Raw genomic sequence first — 10,239 nt, forward strand, 5'->3', positions numbered from 1 at the left:
GCTGCTGTTAGTGACACTGTGTTGTTGCTGCTAATGAGGTGTGTGCACATTGAGAGAAAGAAGCACTGCAGTAATATGCTTTTAACAGTGCATGTTATATTACTGTGATGTTGCTGTCAAGCTAATGTTAGCTTGTTGGCTCCTCTGAGGAAGGAACTTTGGAAAGTTTGGAGGCAGGGCAAGAGAGCAGCGGGAAGGGAGGGGGAGGGAGTGATCTGAAAGTTGCGGACTGCACCTTTAAATCTGTATGTTAGTCCATATTTCCATGTTAATAAGTCCATGGCTTGGTTCTTCCTTGGATGGGTAGTATTGATGAGGTGACAAGTAACAAATACTTTATTACTGTACTTAAGTAGTTTTTCTGGTTCTGTACTTTACTTGGGTATATATATATATATATATATATACTTTTTTTTTTTTTTTTGCCGACTTTTTACTTTTTTAAACAAATATCTGTACTTTCTACTCCTTATATTTAAAAAAAAAAAAAAAAAATGAGCTCGTTACTTTTAAGACCTTCGAAGATGAACGACGTAAAAAATGCAAAATTTGGTAGTTTGAGCTTTTTTCTGTTTGATCGGTCCCTTAGTTTTATGGTTAATAATTCCAAGTTTTTTAAAAACATTAAACTCAGAGCTACTCTGTGTTTATTGAGCATTTGCTTTTGTTTTTCTTAAAACATTTTATTTACAAATTGTATTAATTATGAGTAGTTAAATTCTGCAGGTGTTCATAAAGAGTAATAGATTTAATTAATTTCCCATGTACCAGTTTTCTACAAGTTTTTAACAATTTTAAACTCAAGCTGCTCTGGTTTATTGAACATTTACTCTTGACGTGTTTTATTTACAAATTGTATTTTTTATGAGTGCTAAATTCTCCAGATAAAAGATATGAAATTTGCTGGTTTAAAAACCCTGTCTTATTATTAAAGGGACATTAGTTTTACTTTTTACCTATGTACATTTAGTAGCATGTACTTTTTTACCTTTACTCAAGTAAGGGAGCAACTTCAATACTTTGACTTTTACCAGAGTCGTTTTTTTATTCAAGTATCTAAACTTTTACTTGAGTATTGACGACTAGTACTTTTGCCACCTCTGATTACACATCACTAAATGATGATGTGTGCGTGTCTAGTGGTTGTGAATTCAAAACCCAGTTTTGGTTTCTTGTGCTTTAGCGACTCTGCTAAAGTGGGAGCAATGGTTTGACGTAGGGAGTCACTTACCTCTGAGCTGGGCAAGGCCTCTTGGTTTCGGTTTCTGTAGCTGACGGTGACATAAGTCACACTGCTCTCCTCCCCATCCTGAGGTCAAACAAAGGAACAATCACTCCTCAGCAGGATTTATTGTCTCAGCAGTTTTAAATGTCTTTAGCTCAGGCCTGTCAAACTCTTTGTATTACTTCTGTGTTTATTTATGTCTCAGGAACCTTTATCTCAGGTTAAGTTTACTATGTTTAGATTTTTAAATATGAAAACTTCACATTTTTGGAAACCTCATAGTATAAGCAATATTTCCATTTGCCCCAAGTCCTAAATAGCCACCATCTTGGATTTTACAAAATGGCTGCATTTTCATCAATATCTTAAGCTTCTCTCGTAACTCCTTTTTCGGCATGTACAATAAAGAAAAAAAAAAAATGTGAAAAAAAAAAAAAGTGAATGTAACCATGTCGGAAATAAACTGAATAAATAAAAAAATAAATAAATAAATAAATACATAACCTGGAGCTTTTATTTTAACAGCTAATCTATAATTTTCAAAACAAAAGAATGAATGCACCTAGCATGTGCTGGACATAATGGAAAAGAGGGACAATTTGCATGATGGCAACTATGTTGAGGTCCAAAGAAGAGAGCAAAACTGTACAAAAAACACACTCCACTACGCATCAGACAGTCTACCATCATAGTTGCCATGAAAACGCAGCTAACAAAGCCCAAATCCAATGTGCTCGAGACCGTTACGCACATGCATTAGCTACAGGTCTCCACACGGCCAAGAATCGTGGACAGAAATAGGAAGCACTAAAATGGACAGATCAGGTCCATCAACATTTACAAAGTCCCATACAAGTCCACTGGATAAAGAAAGATGTTTTCTTCTGTCAGAAATACGATGATGAGCATCTCTATCAGGTGAGGAGAGTCACCGTTGGAAAATCTCTTAAAAACTGTTTGGCGAAAGTAGAATATTTAATATTTTTTGTTTCATGGGTGACCTCATAGTATCAGGAGGTTGTAAATTGTCTTGTAATACTTTTTCTGGTATAACCGTCTGTACTTTCATTCAACATCTCCTTACATTCGATGGTTTTAAAAAGGTTAATGGACACTAACTTCATAGAACGTTCGTGTCTGATCAATTTGTAAAACCTTCAATAAAACGGAACATTTCAGTGTAACAATTTTGTGGTTGGATCTAACTTATTTATGTTCATATCATTGGATTCCTTGGCCCTGAAAATGGTAGTTTAGCTGTCAAAATAAAAGCTCTAGGTTATTTAGAAGCCAAGATATTGACAAAAACCCTTTTTATGGCGTCTATTATGTAAAATCCAAGATGGAGGCCCAAATAGGTATCAGGGAGATGAAAACATTGTTTTCTGATTGCTTATACAATAGATTTCCAAAATGTATAGTTTTGATACTCTCCACAAAAAAAGTACCTGACTATAAGGCCTGTTTAGATTCTTTTTCTGTTTGTTTCCAAAAAGTTCCACCTTCACACGGCAACGTTTTCAAAATGATCTCTGCTCACATGAGACATAAGAATAAAAACTAAATTAATGTAGTCAATAGATGGCGGTGTGATTTGCAATAAAACCAAAATAAGCGCATGCGCAGAGAAACTTCAGTAACACTTTTACTTGAAGTTTGATACATAAGGCTGACATTAACGCTGTCATTATCTGACATTAGCATGAATAAGGTGTCATGAAGGCAGTCATTAAGTGTCATTTGTTACCCTAACCTTAACCCTATTGCTAACCCTAACCCAGGGGTCTGCAACCTGCAGCTCTGGAGCCTCATGTGGCTCTTTGACTCTTTTACAATGGCTCCTTTGAGATTAAAGGTTGCAGATCCCTGCCCTAACCCCTAACCCTTCTTTACCCTAAACCATAACCTTAACCCAACTCTTCTAGATCCCTCCACCTAACCCAAAAAATGCCAACATAGCTCCAAAGGTGTCATAATTTAGCAAATGGCACTTAATGACAGCTTAATGACAGCCTTTATGACACTTTATTCATGCTAATGACAGCGTAATGTCAGCTCCTTATGTATAAAACTTCAAGTGTTACCGAAACTCTTACGAACACAAGAGTAAGAACCCGAATAAAGGCGATCCCTCTTTAAGCCCGAACCCGTTAGAGCCCGACATTATTCTAATCCAATTATCCAATACCTTAGATAGAATCATCATCAGCTTCTTTTACAATCACTCATTTTGCATACAATTATTGTAAATGCAGCTATATTTTTTGTTGCTTTATTTTGAAATGCTAAACAGGAACTAGCACCTGCTAACTCTATAAGCTAGACACAGAGACTGAGGAGTAGCTGCATGACTGCATCCATGACTGACTCCATGCTGCTGGAAGTTAATGTTTATAGGTTTGTGAATGCAGTTAAATAAGAAGTTCATGGTTAAAAGGTGATTTCTACTGTGAAGATTGCTGCTGGGGATGATTCTGCCGTTGATTGAGGAGCAGGCTAAAGTGGTCAGTTTCTGCTCAGTGTTTTCATGTGTGTTTGCCATGATGCTACGAAATGCTAACTCTGTAAAGTAGCTAATATCTGTGGTTTTGTTTGTCTGAACTTAGTTCTACGGTGTTAATAAACATCAGTGAAGAACCTGGAGTCTTGAATCCAATCAATGGGCGGCATAATTATAACCCTGGATTTCCACTGGATGCGTCGCTGCTCCGAAACTGCTCCGCTGTGTAACTTCAGCGTAATCTGTAGTCCAGCAATCCCCACCGTCTCCGGTTTTGCTGCACATCTGTTGCAGTAAGGAGTCAGGAGATCCCGCTAATTCACGTATAATCGTGCGTTATATGTATGTGTTACAACCATGGATAAATATTTATATGTGAAATACGATTTTAAAAGTGCTGGGATTGGGCCAACCATGGTATCAACGGAAAGGTCCGGTTCCCCCGAGTCTGAATATGTGCTTGGTTCTTGGGTTGAGTCTGAATCGCTAGAGCCGAAACGCACTATTTTCAGGCCGAATCAATGAGTCCCAACCATTAGTGAGGTTTGCTGTATCGGTTGGTGAACCTCTGAGTGCAGTAAAGAGACAAAGGAACAGGCAGATTAATGCAGGCTTTCCACACAAATCTGAAGAGAAACTAATGATAAACCTTTCAACAAATCAAGCAGCTGGTTAAAAAGTGAATAAACAGCTGATCGTGAAGCATGTTTTATAATTTCCAATTCATCTAAAAGGGAAACACACTAAGCTTATCTGCATGGTGATGTAAAAAATAGCTTGCCAAACAGTTTGTTGAGAAGTGGGAGTGTTTAAATATACTCACAGGAACACGAGCTCGCTTTGGGGCGTCTGTAACAAACCAATAATACAGATATTATCTCACCACTCAGCGATTGCAAAGAATTTTTATTGTCACAACCGTCAGCGACAGGAAGTGGAAAGTTACTTTTCTAGCTCAGCTCAAATCTTTTAAAACATGAAAAGAAGCAGTTCAATAATAGAACATATAATCATAATACAGATGAATACTAACAAGGTTTAATTAACTGATTTTACATTTCAGAGTTTACTAAATTCTGTGTATATGTGACATCATCATCTGTCTATTCTATGATTGCTAGACATTCATCCACCTGCATGAGGATTGAAAATTATCTCCTAATTTAATCCTCACTCAAAACTGTCCTCATTGGGAGATAGATTAACTCACAGAGGATTTTGTCTAATTGATGAACATCTTTTTTTTAAAAGACTAGTTTGAAACTGAAGTAGACTCATTCAGAAATAGAGAAACCTCTATTAAATGGTATCAAGAGCTTAAACAGAAATGTCTCATTGTTTTGTTGCTTCTGATCTCTAGAAATGTTCAACCCAATCCTGGCACTGAAAAGTTGTAAAGCCTTGTTGATTTTAAATCAAGGGCAGATCTTGGTTTCATTCATTTAAATGTACACAGTCTATTTGCCAACATGGACATGGTTCACATATGGGAACTTTCACCTGATCCTGATGCAATTCTAATACCAGAGTCATGGTGAAACAAATCTATTTTGGATAAGGATGTTGGTATTGATGGTTACAGTGTCTAAAGCAGTGGTTCTCAAACTTCTTTGGCTCAAGTTCCACCTTTCTCTTAATTCCTTTGTCCGACTACGTCATTGTGCTTAGAAAACTATTTAAAAACAACTATAGAACATAATGATGAAATGAATGAGTGATAACACATTTTAAAGAATCTCATTTTGTAAATAAGTGGAAATAATCAGTATTAAATACAGTGATTTCCAACATTTTTTTGATCGTGACCACATTTTGATTTGAATTTCTGGCGACCCCAAAAACATTTTTTTCTAGAATTAGTTTTTTACCATGTTTAAGCTCAGGTACAGTTATTATTCTTTTTTTTTTTTACTGCATTTAAGCTTAACTAGATTTATATTTCACAAAGCAAACGTGTAAAAATACAGTTGCTTAAGATTGTGTCTTAGTGGTTAGCTCGTCCGCCTCACAGCAAGAAGGTTCTGGGTTCAAGCCCTGGGGTGGACACCTGAGTTCTTTCTGTGTGGAGTTTGCATGTTCTCCCCGTGCTGTGTGGGTTTCCTCCGGGTACTACGGCTTCCTCCCAAAAACATGACTTGACTCTAAAAATTGCCCATAGGAGTGAATGAGAGTGAGTGGTTGTTTGTCTGTGTTGCCCTGTGATGGACTGACGCCCTGTCCAGGGTGTACCCCCGCCCAGCGCCCAATGAGAGCCGGATGTTGGCACCGGCAGACCCCCATGACCCTGTAAAAACAGGAGCAAGTGGGTTTGAAAATGGATGGATATTTTGATTTTAAAGAAAATTTCAGGTGACCCCATTTAAACATTAGGTGACCCCACATAGAATCTCAACCCCAAGGTTGAAAAACACTGATTTAGTGGCTCCTGAATAGATTTATTTCTATAGTTTTAATCATTTCCGGTCATCTCACGCCTGAGGTGAAACAAAGACTGACACTTTATTTTTCATTTTCCACTTTCTCTCTCTCTCTCTCTCTCCTCTCTCTCTCTCTCTCTCTCTCTCAAGTACCCCCTGTAGTTCCATCGTGTACCCCCATTTGAGAAACACTGGTCTGTAGGACAAAGTAAGTTTCATGTAAATCTGCTCTTGTCCAAATCAGTGAGTAAGAAATTTGAATTTTTAGCTTTCGACCTTGAAGAATCCAAAACACTTCATTTGACTGTTAATGGGTGTTATAGACCCCCTATTGATACCAGTGATGCTTTACCATCAATGATGAATCAATGAAGTCAAATAAAGTTCTCTCTATGGGAGACTTAAATCTAAATCTGTTACAAACAGTCTGAGATGACCTCAAACCTTTTTGTAATTCATTGAATCTGTTTCAGGTGGTGAATGGTTCTACAAGACCAAACCTTAAATGTCTGATAAATCTACCTTTATTAACCTGATACTAACAAATGTTCCTCATGAATGACATCACTGACCATCGTGTTATTGTCTGAATAGCAAAAATTCCTCAGATCAAGCCTCGAATTGTTATGAGACAAAAATGAAGCAAATTGTGGAGCATTAGAGCATAATTCAGATAATTCCTGATATTTAAAGTGCATAGACATTCTCCTATGCAGGGTTGGGGTCAATTACATTTTTCAGTTACAATTACATTTTCAAATACCCATGTTCAATTACAATTAAATTACGACTACAGTGGTCAGCAATTTTTCCAATTACATTTAATTACAATTATTTTTTATCGTCAAAGTCAATTACAATTACGTTCTCAATGACTAAATTTCAATTACAATTTATCACAATTACTGAGCCTGAAATAAATAAGCTAATAAAAGTTAACCTTCCTCTTGTGTTAGCTTTCTGTTAGCATCTGAAATATCTATCATCTCATTTATTTCATATCTATTGGTTACCTTGTTAGGTTTTATAATCAATGAAAATATAGGTTTTAATATTTTTAGTGTGGGCGTCTGAGACTTTAATGTGTCAGTTTATCCTTATTTACATTTTTGTTAAATGGTCAAATGTGGTAAAGCTTGATATGAAACATATTTTAATAATTGTTAACTACATATGTGTAGAACTGTACATAGAACTGTAACATGGTTCCCCAGTTTTGTGTTAAATTATAATTGTATTTGATATTTTTTTATAGAATTTTCATGGCAAAGTAATTTATCTAAACTCAATTACAATTTAATTACAATTATGACAATAAGTAATTACAATTACAATTGTAAATGACCCCAACCCTGCTCCTATGATTCTCTGACTGTGAAAAATCAGATGCTATAAATAAGCTTTATAAAGTCAAACCTTTTGTGTATTTAACACACATTTAAAACACTGGGAAACTATAACTACAAAACAGCAAATAATTGAACCATTATGTTACACACCACACACACACACACCACACACAACACTCACACACACACACCACACACACACACACACACACACACACACACACACACACACACACACACACACACACCTTCTGCTGCTCCAGTTTTCCTCCTGGATTTGATGAAAACAGTCAGACCAACTATGACCAGAGGATGGTCAACAGTCCGACTGAGGCTACGATGATGGTGATGAAGATGATCTTGTTTGGAGTCGAATCAGACGTTAAATCAACTGGAGCTGAAAACAATGAAGAACATATAAAGACAGTGATTACATGTTAAAGGTGAGATTTGATTGGTCGTCCTACCTGTAGACACAAGTGTGTAGTCAGCAGAAATCTTCACTTCATTGTTTATAACAAACTGGCAGGTGTATCTTCTGCTGTGGTTAATCTGATGTGTTATTATCAGATCAGAAACACATTTCTTCTGTCTACTTTTATAGACTTCATCACCATCTTGCTTCAGTTTATCTCTCTCCTCATCCAGCCATCTCAGGCTGCCTTCTACACAATAGCTGTCTCCGTACCTCCACAGCGTGCACGTCAGTGTGACTCCTCCCACTGGATCAGTGCTTTGATTTGCTGAGACTGAGGAAAATGTGAAAGTATGCAAATAATTAAATGAACAGTGAGATTTGTGGTCAGTACCAGGGTTGGTGTCAATTACATTTTTCAGTTACAATTACTGTAAGTTTTCAATTACAAATATTAGGAACAGCTGCAATAATGTCATGTTACTCACGTGTTAAAATGTTCAGATACACATATGTGTCATATGTGTTCCTATAGTAACATCTGTAAACTCCTGCGTCCTCAGAGGAGATGTTTGTGATGATCAAAGAACATCTACGGCCCAGACTCAGTTTAGCAGCTTGAGGTGAATCTTCATTAATCTGTCCATCACTAACAATGGGATCAATAGTAGATATGTTTCTGTAGTAAACCATTTAATGCTAGAACATGATGTTTCAGATGAATCCACACTGTTACAGGACATGATGACCTCATCTCCAGCTCTGTGATAGATGTCGATGTAGTCACTGCTGCCTGCAGCAAAGAAACACAGAACAGTCGTTTAAAGTTATAAAATAAAACAAGGATGGGGTCAATTATAATTTGTTATGGTCAATTATTATATTCATCATCATATCGTCAAATGTATGTTCATGTGTACAATTTGTCATGTTTTAATACATGACGACTCCATTACTCATTACACTTTTGAACATCTGATTAAACAGTACAGATCGTATTATTCTCAGTGCAGCACAGTCTCTGCCAAGGCCAGAATCTCTGCTCACATGCAGACATACACTGACGCACACACTTATCAAGACAGATAAAGACTGGAGCCAAACCTTCTCATAACATCTTCATCATCCTCCAACATTTCCACTATGGGCATCTGACTCCCTCCCTTTTGTCTCTCACTGTTGGGACCTTTTCTTATCTGTATAAAAAAGCTTAAGCTTTGAAACTGTTGGGGCGGGGCGCGGCACTTCCTTCGGACGTCCGCCTGGACGGACGCTAATTTTGTTTCACTTTGTTCCATCTTGTACCTTTTTTCTTAGTTTAGAATAAACATTTTTTTTATATAAAATCATCAATGCTTTTCCTGGACTCCATCATTCAACCAGAGCAATGAATCATGTCTCAAAATGAGGTCAACCGTAAATTCAGCCGTAACAATTGGCGTCGACGAACTGAATCCATCTTCTGCTCTGTGGGGCGTCGATCGTGGACCAGCACTGGGTCGACACATTTGAAGCCCCGGGGCTGGCCCGCGGTGGTCCGCCCTCGGACAGAGACTGGAGCACGAACCATCGGTTGAACCTCAAACACCAATTCGGACTAAGGTAAAGCTGCCTTTATAAACATATATATATATATATAAATTTCATTTACATATATATTTGCTCTGTGCTGATTTTTTTGGAACCAGTCAAGCATTGCTTTGAGCTTTGATTTTGATCCTCAGCTGTTCTGTGTTTTGACGCAGTGAATAGCTATGAGAAGGGCTCAAATGGTTGAGGTTCTTTGCTTTTAATGCTGTAGGTTCTCTCTGGTTTTTCTTCGGGCTCGGATATTTTGTTTAGGCATAAAATACGGCTGGTCATTATTACTTTGGTTTTGTTCGGACACCCACAGCCTGTGAGGTCCTGACCATAGATAGACGGGCAACAAGGTTTCCAAAACATCCCAGCGGTGCCATGATCTGAGTTCACCTCTGTACCGAAAGATTAAAACCCCGAACCTAACCTAAATTGTGTTTCTGTGAATCAAACAGATGAAGAATCCAATAAACAAATAATATATGCATACGCATATACAATCTTGGTATGTGTGAACTCAGATCAGGCTTTCAGTGAGTTTTACTTCTTTTTTTTTATCTTTGTATGGTTGTTTGGCTTTAATGCTTTCATTTGGACAAGTGTCAGCTTTCGGCTTCTGTGCGCCTTGATTTTTTTTGTTTTGTTTTTCTCTCGAAGAGAGAGTCTCTCACACACACACACACACACACCACACACACACACACACACACACACACACACAACACACACACCACACACACACACACAGATAGCAA

The 10,239-nt window shown here is 37.4% G+C and overlaps 2 long non-coding RNA genes across 2 annotated transcripts; both read right to left on the minus strand.

Annotated features, from left to right (window-relative positions):
* Positions 1-1,205: 1,205 nt before the first annotated feature.
* Positions 1,206-7,800, minus strand: LOC114473832 (uncharacterized). The gene is made up of 3 exons (XR_003675301.1): positions 7,740-7,800; positions 4,549-4,574; positions 1,206-1,309 (listed from the first exon to the last, which is right to left on the minus strand). It is a non-coding gene; the product is annotated as an uncharacterized LOC114473832 (long non-coding RNA).
* Positions 7,801-7,817: 17 nt separating this feature from the next.
* On the minus strand, positions 7,818-8,481 carry LOC114473833 (uncharacterized). The gene is made up of 3 exons (XR_003675302.1): positions 8,395-8,481; positions 7,959-8,240; positions 7,818-7,888 (listed from the first exon to the last, which is right to left on the minus strand). It is a non-coding gene; the product is annotated as an uncharacterized LOC114473833 (long non-coding RNA).
* Positions 8,482-10,239: the final 1,758 nt, after the last annotated feature.

Source organism: Gouania willdenowi, chromosome 12 (genome assembly GCF_900634775.1).
Source record: "Gouania willdenowi chromosome 12, fGouWil2.1, whole genome shotgun sequence".
NCBI classification, from domain to species: Eukaryota; Metazoa; Chordata; class Actinopteri; order Blenniiformes; family Gobiesocidae; genus Gouania; species Gouania willdenowi.